The sequence below is a fragment of the Schistocerca cancellata genome, chromosome 2, assembly GCF_023864275.1.
Source record: "Schistocerca cancellata isolate TAMUIC-IGC-003103 chromosome 2, iqSchCanc2.1, whole genome shotgun sequence".
Taxonomy (NCBI): Eukaryota; Metazoa; Arthropoda; class Insecta; order Orthoptera; family Acrididae; genus Schistocerca; species Schistocerca cancellata.
The window spans coordinates 478,462,058-478,480,031 of record NC_064627.1 but is presented as its reverse complement, the minus strand read 5'-3'; the positions used below and the strand labels follow the sequence as shown (position 1 = coordinate 478,480,031).

Here is a 17,974-nt window from a genome sequence, read left to right as displayed (position 1 = left end):
TCTTCAACTGCCTCAGAGTCGCTGATACAAATTTCAGTGTAGACGTCCTCAAAGAGATCATGAATATTTGTTGTCATTAGATCCAATACCTTAATATCATGAGTGGGTTCCGAACTATGGGTTCTAGGTAGTTTTCAGAGAAAGAATGTGCTAATTTACCCAGGTTGTCTTGTCACGCCCACGACTAATAAAAGTGTAATTATCCCAGGTGTTTGTTAGATGATTTAAAAGTCTCCTCCGGTGCTTATGATTGGGGAACTTACATACAAATGAACGGAAGCTTTTTTAAAGTTTTCGGTTGCATAAGGTGTCAAGTCTGGTGGATGGCAAAGGGATACAATTATAATCTTATGCCCAACTCTGATAGTGAGTCTTGGCCAAACACTATAGCATGCGGCTTCAGTTTGCTGCTTGGTGGGTCTGAGTTTCTTGTCAACTGCGACAAATACACCACCTCCACTTCCCATTGACTCAGCATCTCGATACACACTTAAATTTTCCCCAAAATTCACACTGCTGTAAGTTTTTGGTTTCAACCAGGTTTCTGTATCTAGTAATATGCGAGCTCCACTGCTTTTTAGGAGTGCTTCAAACTTTGGCACTTTGTTGCGAATGCTTCGCCAGTAAAATTCTAGAAAGTAAGTTCTCTCGCCTGTGGGGGACATTTCTTTGGATCTTACACAGATACTTTTTCATTTCCTATAGCCACTGCTATCTAGGCTGGGTGGAAAGTCGCCTAATCTAAGAAACTCTTGCGTGCACTCCACACAAAGTCAGCTGCCTAGGTAGCTGCTTCAGATGTGTAGTGCACACCTGACCCATTTAGGGCGGCGCTACAACTCTCACACTATGGCGCAAGTTCAGAAAGTCGCAGCCTAACTTGTCACAGAATCTTCGTACTCTCTGTCTGAAGCCTTCCACTCGACTCGAAGCCATTGGACGACCACCTGTTCTGGAAACAAAGCTATAGATTGTGATCTTTGTTGGCAAGGCTGGTTTTCTCAACCATCTCTGTCAGTTGCTGCAATGGTCCTAGTAAGGTACTGCTTATCCCAACGTGCGACACAATCTGCAGCTGGTTACGCCATGTTTTCTCAATGGCCGCCAGAACAGTCTCTTCAACGTGTTGGGTGAGGTTCCCTAGCTTACAGATTGCAGGTGGCCTTTCTTTCTATCCCTTGCTGCCATTTTTGTTAGAAGTGCCAATTATTCGCTGCACATTTGCACTGCTGAGTATTAATAAGCATCTACCCTTTTGTGTTTGTCTCCCCTTGACACAGAACGCAGTACGTTTCTCCACAAGTGGAGCAATCTTATTTCGTTTCAGTGGAAGACAGTACCTCCAACTTGTTGGTTCGAGGGTTGCGTGTAATATCCTGAGTTGTTGTTGATCCCTGTCTCCCTCGTTCAGGTTACTGAGACCTGCCATTGACACGCCACTCACAGTCACATATATATATATATATATAAACTCCGATTTACTACGGAATAAGTTATGCACAACACTCGTCACTTACAAAAATTCTCAGAAATATACGTATGCAAACGTCCGAAAATTCTCAAAAAATATACATTCTTTTACGTGAATAAACAATGAAACTACAAAATGATTGTTTTTAAAGCAGGTTGTCAAAAGTTCTAAGAAGCAGAAATTGCTATGGTTCGCATTTTTCACAGCACTTGCACATGTTCGAAAATATAGATCACAATACAGACGAGTATTAACATAACCAATGAAAAACTATACGAAAACAACGATAACAGTAAAAAATTTGAATCTACAATTTTGAAACTTCATCAAAGCACGTCTACTACTTGGGGCGGCTAAAAATAACATTTGTGAGTACAGAGTGTTACATAGTTCAGCTGTCAATATTATAGGCTATCAGAGGGATACAGTGAAACCTTGTTACCCGATACCAGCGAACCCGAATCACTTTTTTAATGTACTGTAACTGTACACTCCGCACATTAGTTAATACTTCCCAACGTAACAGTGTCAACGATCTGCGTCGAGAATGATTAAATTTAAATCCAGCCAATCTCCATATGAAGACCCTTACAAGGTGACAGTTAACAAGTTATCGTTGGCTGCACAGTGCTGCAGTGCTGTGTTGGCCTCCTTAGTTGCGAGTGTAAACTGTCGTCAAAGAGAAAAGAGGTGTCATAGTACCCATTGATAAAAAGTTAGATGCTTTGCATAGTATGCATAAAGGAAAATTCTTGAAAAACATTCCTAGCGAATTTTGTGCTGAAACGTTTACAAGGAATTCAGGATGCTCAGTTGACAAAACTAACTGGCTGCGAAGTAACAGAGACGTTGGTGTCTACAGAATGCTTTCTGATGACGAAATTATCGCCGGTTATTCGTCTGCAGAAAATGACCATAGCGATAATGGATTACTTGTCGAAATTTACTCTCAGTCTGAAGACACGATGACACATACGGAGGCAAAAACGCAGCTGGACAGAGTAATGGTTTATTTGGAAGGGCAGGCGGTTTTTGCTAATATTTGGTCAACATTTACATAAAAATATTGTGTAATTTGTATCTTTAGGTATAAATTTATGTTGATTGCAATTAACCCACATCAGAATTCACGTATTATCTGTATTTTCGACTTCCCAAATGACCTACTCTCCCACCTAGTCGAGATAAACGAGATTTCACTGTACTACAATTGCGTTTCACTTCGTAATAACATCGTTAACAATAGTTGCAGGCATAAGTAATTTCTTGGACGCCTGTCTTATGGAATGTTCGAAGCTTTAGTGCTCTATATTCGTACTCCGTTCGGATTCATGTCAAGTACCATGGAAGCGCAGTGACTGTAGCAGATTCAACATCATCCTCTCGCAAGTTTGAACGGTATAGCTTTTCATCTGCGATTAAGCTCTGCAAGTCACCTTAAAGTGAGTGACGGAGGATAGTTCAGATGCGACTGTCTTTCCCCCCTATAATTCAGATGGGAATGGAATCAGAATGTTGGCGAATTACACTCGTACCCTATGCACTCGCAGTGGCAGTAGAAGTATAGATGTGTGCGCAGTGCGGCGGAACTGGTCGCAATTGACTTGGTGTTGACTCATCCCGCGAAGTACCTTGAATCCCCTGTCTCGACTGCTGAGTCTCGGCTGCTAAAACAGCAAGAGAGTGAGTTTTGAGTTCGCTCAAGTATGTGACGATCACTAAGTTAACAATCAACAACGACGCTGGCCCATGCTGACTTGCTTCTTGCCTTGTAGGTATCGCGGAATGGAAAGATTTTGTCTCTGCTGAGACTTTGTGCTGCCTCATCATACTAGAATTATTCTCTTTCACGAAGGTGACACAAAACTTTTGCCGATAGAGAGAAATGTGCAACCAGATAATTAGCGTGTCTCTATCGTTTCAAAATTCGTTCAGCTCTTAGGGAACTACAGCTACACAAAACACTGAAAAGCTTTTTGAATAGTGTTAATAACGTCGTTATCGCTAGCGGTAACACAGTAAACAGAATAGAAGTGCTTTTGTTCTTCTCCTTTCTGTTAACGCACCTGGGAATCCTCATTAGTGCGACCTTCAAATTCTCAGCACTGTCATATGGACACAGTTTCGGACATGAGTTGAATGTTGTTCATTTCGGCTATCAGGCGCTTAGTAGAAATATCTATGTATGATTACTAAAGAACCCAGCTGCAGTTAGGAATGTCACTGATAAGTATTTACGTCACGAACTCTGAAGGAGACAAACCTCATAACTACTACTATTAGCTGTTATAAATGTTGAGTTCAAGGTACATTACATCTTCATTCTTAGCACCAGATTCGTAACATGTCATCTGCTAACAAATGTGAGCCACGGTAATGACTGCGGCAAATCTTTTACCTGATTGCGACTAAATAATAAATCAAACATACACAGTATTCAGTCAGCGCTACTATTTATTTTGTCTACCATGCGTTAAGGCAGAAATGATCTGGATTTTGTGCTACTTGTTCAAAGCTTTATTGCAGTCGTATGCTTAACCTGAAGTCGACCTCGAGTGTAAGTCATTGTTGATCGTCGTTATCTCTCTTCACATTTCCTTGAAACCGCACTGTTATCGTAATGACCCATCAGTCAAAATTTTTATGGCTTTTAAAATTCTACTACTGAACTATTAAAATATAAATCGAATTCGAATTAAAACTGATAATTAGATAAATGAAAGATAATTAATCAATTCTTGTGTGGCACTGTAATGACGCTTTTTATTCCACTGTTACTTTTGAAGCGATAACTTTTTTCCAAACGAATATTGGGTACTGCAGTTGAGCGTGCGCTGTTTCGAATCTTGATGGCAGATTAAAGCTGTGTGCATCCAATTCTGTCTGTGCCCTTCTTCTACTTTCAAAACTGTAGAAGATTACCTTACAAGACCAAGAATATCGCAAAGTACGGCTTGGCCACAGCCCAGGGTTTGTATTCAGAGTGAACCATACTGCTACCCTAATACTAAGACATTAACGAAAAAATGTACAAATTTTTTAAAAGTTAACTGTGACATCGATCCAACAACAAGAAAAATTTTCAAAGCATTTATGGTTGGGTGCTCACCTCTCTTTGCAATAGTGCTGCCCAGTGACGTCACAAACAAAGGAGGAAGCAGAGGTCACGTTGTGTCGACGGTAATCTTTAGGCCATTAATACCTCCAAGAAGCAGAATTTTGTGTTGGAAAGGTATTTGGCCGGAGTCCCGCTTTCCATACTGCTTGGATGAGTGCTACCCTTGTAGCTTCAAGGCGCTCCTGTGAGACTGGAGTCAGCTGGGACGTGGCCTTTACCACGAGGCCCTCTCCACGGTGCTGACTTAGCTGTGCGTCACAGACACGCCCCATTTGTTAGCAGCAGTACTTCAAATAAAAATTGCGCCTTAAAATAGAAGCTAGATATTGAACAACTGTTCACAGCTTGTAAGAATGTTCAGTTTTAAGGAAAATATCACCTACTGAACTTTTCGCATTTCATGTGTCTCGAACACTCTTCTTTTCCTCTTAACATTAACTTCTTGCCTTTTTGTAAAAACAGTCGATTAACCTCTTATTAAAAGCGTTATTTGGTTTCAGTATTGATGTGAGATGTTATTGGAAACGAAATGGCTCTGAGCACTAAGGGACTTAACATCTGTGGTCCTCAGTCCCCTAGAACTTAGAACTACTTAAACCTAACTAACCTAAGGACATCACACACATCCATGCCCGAAGCAGGATTCGAACCTGCGACCGTAGTAGTCGCGCGGTTCCGGACTGAGCGCCTGAACCGCTAGACCACCGCGGCCGGCTGAGAAGTTATTAATCACATTTGGAACAGTAATTACAATTTCTTATATGCAGCTGACAAAGGAATGTCTGTGGAACAATGATACTTTGAGTCTTTTCGGAACTCTACAGTCGATGCGAGCGAAGTTTTCCTGCCTCTATTCATTGTAATGTGTGTTCCGAATATGAAACGATGTAAACGACATCCGTTGTGGATAGATAGTATGTCATCTGCAATATGAGAGCCATCTATTAAACAGATTTACTTAAGACATTTAATAGCGCCTGTATGCCTACGTACCTCCTTTATTGTTTTATGTTCTTTATTACTCTGAATCTTACTTATATACAGTGATTCAGCTGCTCCTCCCGATTTCATTTTATAGAACCTGCACTACATCTGTAATAGGAACGGTATCCACATAACGGTTATCAGTTCCCTCTTAGAGTTTTGGGCGACTGTTAGAAAATGGGATTATACTGTAAAAAATACAAGTGAGGAATGGCCGTGAGTTACAGGGTATTTTTGGACCAAGATATACTTTACTTCTGCCATACTTGTCCAAGTCCCTCCAGTCGTTCTTTGTGTAATTAGCGGTATAGTCATACAGGTTTTCGATGTCTCTGTAAATTTATTCTGTTTATAGTAATTAATGTTTTGTATATGACTGAGGAACGTTGTCCCACAAAATGTGTTTCACTATCAGAAACAGCGAAATTAGGAGCAACTTTGAAAATGGGAGGGGTGGAAGTAATAACTTTCCGTTATGTAACGCAATAAAATATAAAGCGTGATTTATGAGGATGCAAATCAGCTTTGTTTTAAATACACGGTGTAACGGTCGTGAGCATTAGTTACGTTTGAGATTGGACGTGAGCTTATGTTATTCAAGAATGTCTTTAAGGTGACAAAGACGCCATTATCAATACCTCACTGACTTTGAACGCGGTCGTGTAACAGGGCTAAGAGGAGTTGGATGTTCCTTCTGTGATATTACATAAAGGCTTTACTGAAATGTAGCCTCTGTACACGATTGCTGGCAGCGGTGGTCACGATAATGTATGTTCGCAAGAAGACGGCCACTTGGTACTACCGCGAGGGAAGACCATTGTTTTCAACGTATGGCTCTGACCTATCGTACTGCATCTGCAGCAGCAATAATAGGCATCACAACAACACAATGAACTGTTACAAATCGCTTACTTCAAGGACAGCTCCAAGGCAGGAGAAGCCCTATAGAGTGTCTTTCACTGACCCCAAATAACCGCCATTTGCGACCTCAGTGGTGTCAAGCGAGAGTTCCTTGTAGTGCAAGGTGGAGGTCTGTCGTGTTTCCTGATGAAATCTGGTTCTGCCTCGGTGCCAGTGATGGCTGTGTGGTGGTTAGAAGGAGGCCAGCTGAGGATCTGCAACTAACCTGTCTGTGTGCTATATCCAGTAGCCCTACACGTTGAATTATGGTCTGGGTGCAATTTCATGTGACAGCAGGAGCACTTTCGTGTTTATCCCACGCACACTGACTGCAGATTTGTACGTAAGTCTGGTGATTCGACCTGTCGTTCTGCCTTTCCAGGGGGATTTTTCCACATACTGCTGTAGTAACTCAACATCCTCTACAGAGTATCGACATGTTGCTTTGGCCTACTCGACCGCCAGATCTGTTTCTAATCGACCACATATGGAATGTCATCGAACGACAACTCCAGCGTCATCCATAAACAGCATTAACAGCCCTTTTGATCAGGCGTGGAACTCCATCCTACAATCCGCTATACGGCACCTGTACAAGACAATGCACGTACTTCAGCATGCTTGCATTCAAAATTCTGGCGGTTACACCGGTTATTAATGTACCACCTTTTCTCCTTTCCAATGGCTTATCTCACGCTTATATTAACCTGTGACCTTTCAATAATTTAATTATGTTCTGTAGACAAATACACTAACGAAATTTCATTACTGTAATTTAATTATATTTTGGTGTTTGCGATTTTTTTTCGTCAGTATAGAAATCAACGTCAGTGGCGTTGAGAAACATGTGAAATATTTAACAAAGCTCCAGGGCCTGATAGAATCCATGGCAAGTTTTATAGCGATTTTTCAGCTAAGTTAGCCCCTCTTTTAACCATAATATAGCGAAGATCCCTCCAACGAAAAACTGTTCCCAGTGACTGGAACAAAACAAAGTACAAAAGGGGATATTGAATAGTTACAAACAAGGCGAGTACAAATTGCCATAGATGTTCGGCCCATGGGCGAGTGTCACGAAAATTTTGAAAGAACTGAACTGGCAGACGCTTGAAAATAAACGCAAATTATCGCTTGTAAGCCTACTTAGAAAGTTTGTAGAACCAATGATGAATCTATGAATATATTACAACCTTCTACGTATCGCTCCTATAGAAATAACGAAGACAAGATTAGACTTATTATAACGCGCATAGAAGTGTTGATGCAATTATTCTTCACGCTCCCCATACATGAATGGAAGGAGAAGGAGGCCTCATAACTGCTACAAAGGGACCTACACGCTGCCATGCATTTCACAATGGTTTGCAGAGTATAGATATACACTCTTGAGATAATATATACCCAACTATCGCAAATGATTTACTAGCTGTTCAGGAACAGTTATCAGCGATGTCGGGATTCTTAGAGAGACTATAGATCTCATTAATCGTGGTCATGCCGCTGCCCAAAGTGGCTTATGACAACAATTACAGGGCAGTGTCTCATAGATTGCTATAAATAGTTTCGTGAAACGTAAGTAGGGCGCTGGAGGAAGATTTCATGGGGAGGGGAGGCATAATGCAGCACAAAGGTAAGCGAGTAAGGAACGTAAGGACGCCTGATGTTATGCATATGTGTTGAGGTGACAATAAAATTCGGTGAAAGTCATTCTAAGGCCGAGGACTGTCTTCCATGTTTCGGACTCAGACCGCAGTTTTTTTGTCGATGCTAAGAACGAAGACAGGTGCTGATCAAAACATTTTAAACAATAACGCATTTTTCCTTCTGTTGCAAAAGATTGGAATAGAGCGTTTTCTGTATCATTACGACAATAATGCAGTCAAATAAATAGAGAGAATTGTACCAGAATTCGGAGAAATCAAATCAAATTGATTTGCTACACTGGCCTTATCCATACCTCAATCTGAACTACAGAAAACAGAAAAGAAATTACGCTAAAACCTGACAACAACCTTTGACATTGTTTGTGAGAGAATGAGCTCAAACTCCACCGTTAGTTTGCCAGAACTTACTGGATATCATTTCTAAAGATACAACTATTGTAATACCAGCAGAAGGAGATTCTGTTACGTAAGTGGGTGGATTTTTTGGATGAACTGCAATGGATATCCAGATATTTTGGATTACATAGATAATATCGAGTGGCTGGTTGTGCCATCTTTCCCTCGCGAGGGACCACAATCATACAGAATTTTCTGTTTGAATGAAAAGAAGTCATGAATTCAGGTCACAGGAATATATTAGCTATTAAACACGCCACCCCGTATGTTAATGATACAGCATGATGCACCTTGTCAGCTATATCTTGTATCTCGGTTATGTACTCGTATTCTGTGATACGACAGCTGATCTGTAAGACCAGAACTATGTATTTTCGACGATGACATGTCAGAGACATATCGGGCGTATTTTAACGTTTCACAATGCACTTGAGAATGGCTAAGAACCCGAAATCATGATTTTGTACAATAAATAAACAATTAACAGTCAAATGGAGGAAATTTCTATTAAAAGGAAGCACTTCCCGTTCATAAAGCCTTTGTTGCGTGTAATGTTTTCGGACCGTGCTAGTAAACACGAAACAACAGTTGCGGTGCGACAGGACAGATGGCGAGAAGTGTAGAAAGCGACTGCGGTAGCGATAAAATATTGCCAGGAGGTGGCTTCTGCCGTAAGGATCCGGTATTCATCTAGGACAGCAGAGAGGACCACAGTGGTCCATGTCGTAAATCATAGTACAATCCTTTGATTTCTCTTGAGTTCACTTTGAACTAAAAATCGGAAACTACATCATGGTGCTCAAACGTAAGAAATACATGGTAAGATGAAGCAAAAACAAACGTAACTGTCATTGTGTAGTACTATTTCTCCGGTGAAAAGAAAAAAAATCGCTACAGCAGCTCGAAAAGCGCCAGTGCAATAAATATTTTGCACTTCATGGGAGAGGACCACCACAAATGGAGATACATGTAAGAGTCTTAATGTTATCTACACTGCGAGAAATACTCATAAAGCTCTAGTTATCACGTCGAAAAATTCAAGCTGTGGAATCAATGATGTAGTTAGTATTGCTCTAGAAATCGACGCTTGAATGCGACACATTTTTCGCAACGATGGATGACGTGGTGGAGACTCCGTGTTATTAATCTGCATATTGACTGCTGAGGAAAACTTCTTCCCCGACAATCACTGCACCGACATTCTGGAAATACCGTCGCTTAATGATTTCTTGGTTTCTTCATCTGCAGGTGATGATGATACCGTGTTATGAGAACACAGAGGGTGCAAAATTTCATAGCTCAAAGAAGTAGCATGTGTGCCTACGCCCTGCGAGAAACGAGCTCAGGCGCTGTCATGGAGCAGAAACACACCTTTAGACAACTTCCCGCAACACTTCGTCTTGACGGCCTCATAAACTCAGGATATTTGAGTAGTGTGTTTCTGTGATCGTTTTTCCCTTTTCTGTTAGCAGTTCCAACAAAACAGTATCTCATTGTGTGATGATGGCTGGTGTTAGGTGGTCAGTTTTCTCTGAAACTCCCCCCTCCTCCCCCCCATCACCCCCCCCCCCCCCCCCCCACACACACACACATTTCAGAATAATTTATTATCAATTCTCATTTCCCTTGATGGAATAGTGAATTACTGACGGTGTATGTGTTAGGTTGATGCATAAGGTAGTAGAGCTTTTGTTTTACATGTTGGTATTCCGGTTTCTTTGGGTTTATTTATCGATTGTCATGTTTTATTTGTAGTTCACTGTTGCCATCTGAGTTCACATGCTGTCATTTTCTCATCTGGGAGATAGTGAGTGGACCTGTGGACGCTATAAAATGGAGTGCCAAATGGAGAGACGGGAACATTTCCGACATATTCTTCTGCTTGTATTCAATAGAGGGGTGACAGTAGCGGAGGCAGGCAGAAACATTTGCGCCGTGTATGGGGATAATGCCATTGGACAGAGCACGGTAAGAAAATGGTTTGCTTGTTTTAAAGAGGATCGTTTCGACTTTTGTGACTTTCCACGTTCAGGAAGATCTTCAGGGTTTCATGAAGATCGTTTAAACGCATAAATCTACAATGACCCACATCAGTATAGTCGAGAACGGGCACTCGAGAAATGTGATGACTGTGATCATTCCACCCGTCGTGCGACATTTTTATGCTGTGGGAAATGTTCAAAAATCGGATATATGGGTACCGCATGCTCTGAGTCAAAATCAAAAAATCTGCAGGTGGCTATATGTACATCTCTGCTTGCTCGTCACCAATTGACTCGTGATCAACATAGACCATTCCTATCCTGTATCGTTAGTGGTGACGGAAATGGTATCTTTATGCAAACATGAGGAAAAGAAAGGAAGATTTGCGCCCAAAAAGGCAGCAACTCCCTGTACAAAGAACTGCTGGGATCCACAAAAGATAAGGTTGTGCATCTGGTGGAACAGCGACGGTTTGGCGCGCTACGAATTACTTCCTTGGGGTGTAACCATCACTGCTGACATTTATTGTCAATAACTGAGACGTCTTACAGACACAATCCAAGAACAACGACCAGGAATACTGCGTGAAGTGATGCAACTCCACGATAACGCCCGCCTGCATTGTGCTGGACTGACAAGAATACTATACAGGACTTGGATTGGGAAGTCATTCCAAACCCACCGTATTCACCTGGTCTTACGGCCTCAGATTTTTACCTTTCCCGTTCTCTATAGAACAACCTTCAAGGAATTCCTTTCCGGATGAAAATGTGCTCCGAAAAATGACTCGACGAGCGCTCCGCCTCAAAACCAAGTGTTTTCCTCAGACGTGGAATCGAAAAGCTACGCCATCGTTGGGAGACTGTTGTAAACAGCGAAGGAGAATATATTATTGATGACTTAAGTCTCTGTTACATGTATCTGTTGCCTTTGTTAACGTAAGGAAAATCGCTACGAAATTATGCACTAGTGTAATAATGACTGTAATCGACATTCAGTACCACCAATCACTGTTTCTCTCATTGCTCTCTACTGATTTTTCTTTTTTAATGCAGCGGAGAGACTGTTCAGTTGGAAACCTATAGGCTGACTAGGGAAAGATAAGAATACTTTTAAGAGCAATTGGATATCACGGGAAGCGTGCAAGGGATAAGTCCTTGCAGTCGCACAATTCATCTGTGTCCTCGGTGGCTCAGATGGATAGAGCGTCTGCCCTGTAAGCAGGAGATCCCTGGTTCGAGTCCCGGTCGGGGCAGACTTTTTCAGCTGTCCCCATCGAGGTATATCAACAACACCTGTCGGCAGCTGAGGGTTTCAGTTAATTATAATTTATTCTTGAGAAGCTGCACGGTCATCAATGGTATCTGTTCTTTCGAGAACAGTTACTATCTTCATATATACGAAGTTGAAGGCTACCCAGCCATCGAACTTCGTCTCTGCGAATGCGCACAGGTTGCCCGAACTATTACGGGAATCGTCACCTTAGTGTGTGCGAGTAATGAATGGATGGACAAATATCTATTAGGTACATTACGTATGTAGATTGTGGACAATTGGGATTGTGGGTCTCACGGGAAGCGTGCAAGCGATAAGTCCCTGCAGTCGCGCTATTCACCTGTGTCCTCGATGGCTCAGATGGATAGAGCGTTTGCCATGTAAACACGACATCCAGGGTTCGAATCCCTGTCAGGGCACACATCTTCAGCTGTCCCCATCGAAGTATATCAACAACACCTGTCGGCAGCTGAGGGTTTCAATTAATTATCATTTCTCATAAAATTGTTCTGTGCGCGAGGCGAAACAGCAGCCTCAGGTAAAACGGACAAGCATTTCGTTCTCTCTTACTCCACTCTCTCCAGACCGGATTTGTGTTGGCCGCATTCTGTCTATTAAAATAAATGTATATTTTTATTGACCGGAGCGTTTTCGCAAGGTAAGAGATCTCTAGCCAGATGTCGCTTCCCAGAAGACCACGTTAATTTTCGTTACGACACCCCGAAATAATGTTTGGCTTGCACTTTCAGAACGCAGCGTTCTGGTTGCTTCTTACTGTTATTTTTTCGTTAAGCATGCAACTTCTCGACCGTGACTACGTGTCAGGCTTCTCATAGGTCCTATGAAAATTGTGCCATATAACGGGAGACGTTACCTGCCTTCCTTCTCCAACTTAGAACACTATTAGATGAAATATATTCGCAGTTGCGGATATGAATTACCACAAGGTGTATAATGGAATGACGACAATGGTAATTTGTGCCGGCCCGGGACTCTAACTCGGATTTTTCGCTTATCGCGAGCGGTCGCCTTACCATTTGCCAACCCGAGCACAAATCACGGTCAGACCCAAACTTCTATACGTCGTCAATCATGTGCCAACATCCTGTGCTCATACATCCATTATGTGTAATCCCGTACAGGGGAGACATTTTAATTGAAGCTGTTCCTTCAAGACATACATACATGTCCGAAGGAATTTTACATAGTAATTCGGAATAACACACGCACTGCAATATCGCATTTGTCCGGCGACGCCGGGCAAGCGACTTTTTAAGTAAAATGTTTCCCCTGTGCGGGAATATACATAATGTATGCACGAGTACAGGATGCTGACACAAGGTTGACGACGTACGGAAGTTTGAGCCTGGCCGTGATTCGTGCTCGGTTAGACAAATAGCAAGGCGGACGCTCGCGATAAGAGAGAAATCTGGGTTCGAGTCCCGGTCCGGCACTAATTTTCACTGTCGTCATTCCATTATACAGCTGATGGTAGTCCACATTCGCAATTGCGAATACGTTTCACCTAAATTTCGACGTCTGTGGTCGCCGCTGCGCTGCAGCGAATGACCCTTAGATATTAATTCGGAATAACACACCACTGCAACTTCGTAGAACACTATTGGTTGAAAATAATAAAAATTCGAAAGAGTAGCAGATTGTTTAAAATCATTAGTTTTCTGGATGGCACTCGTAGTCTTTGCCACTATTGGCCGGCGAGTTACTGTTCTGGAACCGCTAACAATTGTGGCCTTGGTGACATGGTGCACCGTCATCCATAAAAACTGCAATGTTGTTTGGGAACATGGTCTCAAAAAAAATGATTCAAATGGTTCTGAGCACTATGGGAATTAACATCTGAGGTCATCAGTTCCCCAGACTTAGAACTACTTAAACCTAACTAACCTAAGGACATCACACACGCCCATGCCCGAGGCAGGATTTGAACCTGCGACTGTAGCAGCAGCGCGGTTCCTGACTGAAGCTCCTAGAACCGCTCGGCCACAACAGCCGACAACATGGTGTCCATGAATGGCTGCTAATGGTCACCAAGTAGCCGAACATAACCATTTCCAGTAATTTAACGGTTCAGATGGACCGAGTTCGTTCCATGTAAACTCAGCTCACACCATTATGGAGCCACGACCAGATTGCACAATGCCTTGTTGACAACATGGCTCCAAGACTTTGTCGGGCCTGTGGCACACTCGAACTCTACCAACATGTACTGAAATCGGGACTCATATGACCAGCCCACGGTTTTCCATACCGTCACGAGCCCAGGAAAGGCGCTGCAGGCGATGTCGTGCTGTTAGCAAAGGCACCCGCATCGGTCGTCTGCCGCTGTAGCCCATTAAAGCCAAATTTCGCCGCACTGTCCTAACGAATACGTTCGTCGTACGTTCCACTTTGATTTCGCAAAGTGTTGCTTCTCTGTTAGCACTGACAACTCTACGCAGGCGTCGCTGCTCTCCGGCGTTAATTGAAGGCCGTCGGCCACTGTGTTGTCCTTGGTGAGAGGTAATGCCTGAAATTTAGAACTCTAGGCACACTCTTGACACTGTGTATCTAGGAATATTGAATTTCGTAACGATTTTCCTAGACGGAATGTCCCACGCTTCTAGCTCCAACTACCATTCCGCGTTCAAAATCTGTTAAATTCTGTCGTGGGTAAAACTTTCCACATGTATCACCTGAGAACAAATGACAGCTCCGCCAATGCGGCGCCCTTTTATACCTTATTACGCGATAATACCACCATCTATACACGTGCATGTCGCTATTGCGTCATTTTTGTCACTTCAGTGTGCTTCGCAGTACTTAGCAGCCAGCTCGTTTGGTTTCAACATGCGCTGTGGCGATCTCACTGGCGTTCGATGCTATTTTTCCGTGTTCTTCCGGTAATTTACTAACCAAGGCTTAGAGTCACTGGTCATATTCGTCTCCTGTCCGCATATCTTTGCATTTATCGTACACACCCAACCAATTCCAAATACAGTTCACCACTAGAACCCTTTGGCCAAGTATGCAATGTTAAACTGTTTACATTAGTACGTAACTTACGGTAATAAATATGACTTACAGTTGTTTCTTTTATAAATTAGATGATCCCTCCTCTCATCGATATACACTCCTGGAAATTGAAATAAGAACACCGTGAATTCATTGTCCCAGGAAGGGGAAACTTTATTGACACATTCCTGGGGTCAGATACATCACATGATCACACTGACAGAACCACAGGCACATAGACACAGGCAACAGAGCATGCACAATGTCGGCACTAGTACAGTGTATATCCACCTTTCGCAGCAATGCAGGCTGCTATTCTCCCATGGAGACGATCGTAGAGATGCTGGATGTAGCCCTGTGGAACGGCTTGCGATGCCATTTCCACCTGGCGCCTCAGTTGGACCAGCGTTCGTGCTGGACGTGCAGACCGCGTGAGACGACGCTTCATCCAGTCCCAAACATGCTCAATGGGGGACAGATCCGGAGATCTTGCTGGCCAGGGTAGTTGACTTACACCTTCTAGAGCACGTTGGGTGGCACGGGATACATGCGGACGTGCATTGTCCTGTTGGAACAGCAAGTTCCCTTGCCGGTCTAGGAATGGTAGAACGATGGGTTCGATGACGGTTTGGATGTACCGTGCACTATTCAGTGTCCCCTCGACGATCACCAGTGGTGTACGGCCAGTGTAGGAGATCGCTCCCCACACCATGATGCCGGGTGTTGGCCCTGTGTGCCTCGGTCGTATGCAGTCCTGATTGTGGCGCTCACCTGCACGGCGACAAACACGCATACGACCATCATTGGCACCAAGGCAGAAGCGACTCTCATCGCTGAAAACGACACGTCTCCATTCGTCCCTCCATTCACGCCTGTCGCGACACCACTGGAGGCGGTCTGCACGATGTTGCGGCGTGAGCGGAAGACGGCCTAACGGTGTGCGGGACCGTAGCCCAGCTTCATGGAGACGGTAGCGAATGGTCCTCGCCGATACCCCAGGAGCAACAGTGTCCCTAATTTGCTGGGAAGTGGCGGTGCGGTCCCCTACGGCACTGCGTAGGATCCTACGGTCTTGGCGTGCATCCGTGCGTCGCTGCGGTCCGGTCCCAGGTCGACGGGCACGTGCACCTTCCGCCGACCACTGGCGACAACATCGATGTACTGTGGAGACCTCACGCCCCACGTGTTGAGCAATTCGGCGGTACGTCCACCCGGCCTCCCGCATGCCCACTATACGCCCTCGCTCAAAGTCCGTCAACTGCACATACGGTTCACGTCCACGCTGTCGCGGCATGCTACCAGTGTTAAAGACTGCGATGGAGCTCCGTATGCCACGGCAAACTGGCTGACACTGACGGCGGCGGTGCACAAATGCTGCGCAGCTAGCGCCATTCGACGGCCAACACCGCGGTACCTGGTGTGTCCGCTGTGCCGTGCGTGTGATCATAGCTTGTACAGCCCTCTCGCAGTGTCCGGAGCAAGTATGGTGGGTCTGACACACCGGTGTCAATGTGTTCTTTTTTCCATTTCCAGGAGTGTATCTATACGCGTGGTGTGGTACCCGTACCGCCAAGTCTGACTGGGCCTATTCCACTGTGTTCATTAAGACATTGCGATTGCGCGGCATTATTATTTTCTTTTGCATGATCATATTTCGTGCTTCCCTTTAGCATTAGAGGGGTATGCAAAACAGCACAATTTTTCGAAGATGGAGAATGCAGTTGTTTCAACTGCTTGCAATGCATGTCCCTCTCGGGGCCATAGTAATACACCCATCACTCGCCATGTCGATTAGCTATCTAACGACGACATTTATACTGGCCTGCACACCTGCATCATTTCCGCTGCTCCCTCGGTCCGGCAGGTTCCGAATGTACGGCGGCAACCTTCGTCATGTTCAAAATGTCGCGCAAGTCGTCGAAAACAACCCGTAACTCATTCTCACTTTCTCACTATCGCCTAGATTAAAAAATACGATGAACCTTGGCACTTCCACTTCTCTTGCGATTCCTCGTTCTTTACAAAGTGATGTTATAACACTTAGTCCACCGTCATTCATCTTATCCGATCACCACAGAACCGTCTGCGCCACCAAACCATGGTCTCATACGATGTTCCCCCTGAAACGCGTAAACTGATTTACCACACGGTACTCGACTTTGTCAATAGGCTGCGCCATTTTGGTTTGGGTCCTCTAGCGGCGTACTACGGCACTGCGGTGCAGCGATTTCAGGGTATATCCGGACTGCAGACATGAACCCGGAAAGAAGCAATCAACTGCCTACATTCTAAGACAAAAAAGCACTGCAAAACAAACGAATTATCTCAATGGGACGGAAATTAGTAGACCACATGTGCATGTAAAGACAAACAAATGACTACATTTGCAAAAAAAAAAGAAAAAAAACGATGATTTATTCAAGGTAAAGACATTCATAAATTGAGCAAGTCACGTTAGTCCATCTCTGGCCCTTATGGAAGCAGTTATTCGGCTGGCATTGATTGATTGATTGCTGCCCTCCTGAGGGATACCGTACGAAATTGTGTCCAGTGGCGCGTTATATCGTCGACCCGCCAGGGTAGCCGGGTAGGCGCGCCGGCCCCGGATCGAATCCGCCCGGCGGATTAACGACGAGGGCCGATGTGCTGGCCAGCCTGGATGTGGTTTTTAGGCGGTTTTCCACATCCCACTTGGTGAATATCGGGCTGGTCCCCATGTTTCGCCTCAGTTATACGGTTCGTAGACATCTGAACACTTTCGCACTATTCCACGGTTTACACTCGTCGCAGACAGTTGCAGTACAGTAATTCCGTCCCTGAGGGTACGAGGTGGCGGCAGGAAGGGCATGCGGCCACCCCTTAAACATTAACATGCCAAATCCTATTAACGATGGCTGACCCTGCATATTTGCAGGACAAGGCTCAAGCGATAGAATAGTGCGTTATATCGTCAAAATCTCGAACTGGTTGGAGAGCCCTGCCCGTAATGCTGCAAACGTACTCAGCTGGGAAGAGATCCGGTGACCTTACTTTGCAAAGCACGAAGACAAGCAATAGAAACTCCCGCAGAGTGCAGGCAGGCATTATCTTGCTGAAATGCAAGCCCAGGATGGCTACAAAATGGGGCATAGAATATCATCGACTTACCGTGAGCTGTAAGGATGCTGCAGA

At 44.1% G+C, this 17,974-nt stretch overlaps 1 non-coding gene across 1 annotated transcript; it reads left to right on the top strand.

Moving 5' to 3' along the window:
• Positions 1-11,697: 11,697 nt before the first annotated feature.
• Positions 11,698-11,771, top strand: Trnat-ugu (transfer RNA threonine (anticodon UGU)). Its single transcript has one exon. It is a non-coding gene; the product is annotated as a tRNA-Thr (tRNA).
• Positions 11,772-17,974: the final 6,203 nt, after the last annotated feature.